This window comes from Anneissia japonica, unplaced genomic scaffold (assembly GCF_011630105.1).
Source record: "Anneissia japonica isolate Jap-2015-1 unplaced genomic scaffold, ASM1163010v1 scaffold288090_len272316_cov174, whole genome shotgun sequence".
NCBI classification, from domain to species: Eukaryota; Metazoa; Echinodermata; class Crinoidea; order Comatulida; family Comatulidae; genus Anneissia; species Anneissia japonica.
In genome coordinates, this window is record NW_022736344.1 from 44,535 (window position 1) to 45,684 (window position 1,150).

The 1,150-nt window shown below is 36.7% G+C and overlaps 1 protein-coding gene across 1 annotated transcript in view; it reads left to right on the forward strand.

Annotated features, from left to right (window-relative positions):
* The window catches only part of LOC117116754 (lysozyme 1-like), a 7,907-nt gene that overhangs the window by 2,182 nt on the left and 4,575 nt on the right, over window positions 1–1,150 (forward strand). The gene's annotated exons all lie outside the window — the stretch shown is intronic.

The window sequence follows — 1,150 nt, forward strand, 5'->3', positions numbered from 1 at the left end:
AGATGTGTATAAGAGTATAGAAAAGAATACGACATAGGGCTTATTATTAATATAGGCCACACACGTGTGTTTGAAACTAAATATAAGCATTTTCATCATGGTTTTATTTATTAAAATGAAAAAAAAAATCATAGGCCTATTCTTTCACCCATCATTACACATTGAGGCCCTTCTTTTAGGTAAAACGATCAATCTTAAATTTTCTTTCCCAAGTTTGGGACTATTATGTTTTTAAATAACTTAGAAGGTAAAGGAGGGCAAGCACAAGCTTCAACCCTAAACAATTTTTGTGTTTTTAATTCTAATTTCGTCGAAATTGATCAAAACTCCCTAAATGTGCAATTTTTAGAGGAAATTGGCCTACCTCAACAAGAAATGCTCTTATGTTATATATGGCCACACTCGTTTTTTTAAACCGAATATAAGCATTTTCCTTATGGCTTTATTACAAACATATTCTTTCAACATCATTACAAATTGAGGCCCTTCTTTTAGGTAAAACGATCTATCTTAAATTTTCTTTCTCTCTTTTGGGACTATGTGTTATAATTTCGAAGGCAAAGGAGAGCAAGCACAAGCTTTAACATGAAAAAAAAAATGTGCGCGAAGAATTTTTGTTTTTTTAATTATAATTTCGTCGGAATTGATCAAAACTCCCTAAAATGTGCAATTTTAAGAGGAAATTGGCCTACCTCAACAAAATATGTTATTTAAAAATTGAGGTTTTCAGGCACTTTCCCGGGTGAAAATGGCATTCAATGGGGAAAGATTTTCCAAAGATGGATATTTTCCCCTTGTCCCCCGGTGGTTACGCCACTGCTGAGAATATCTGGCGGCTTAGGTCAAATGCGCTATGGACACTTTTTGAAGGGGTTGCAGGTCGGGGTTGTGATATCTGTTCATTATATCTTCCTTTTTATTCTTGTCTTTATTTTTCTCTTCTCTTTTTCTTTTCCTTTTTCCTTTCTTTCTCTTTCCCTCCCTCACCCCACTTTCTTTTCTCTTCTTACCCAGCCCGGTACGACGGCTTGGCCAGCCCGGTAAAAACCGTCAGGGGGGACAGTCTGCCCGCCTGTCCCCGCCTGTTACGCCACTGCTTATAAGATGAATGGGAATATGAATCATGCAGATCTGGAATCAAATCTAGGTG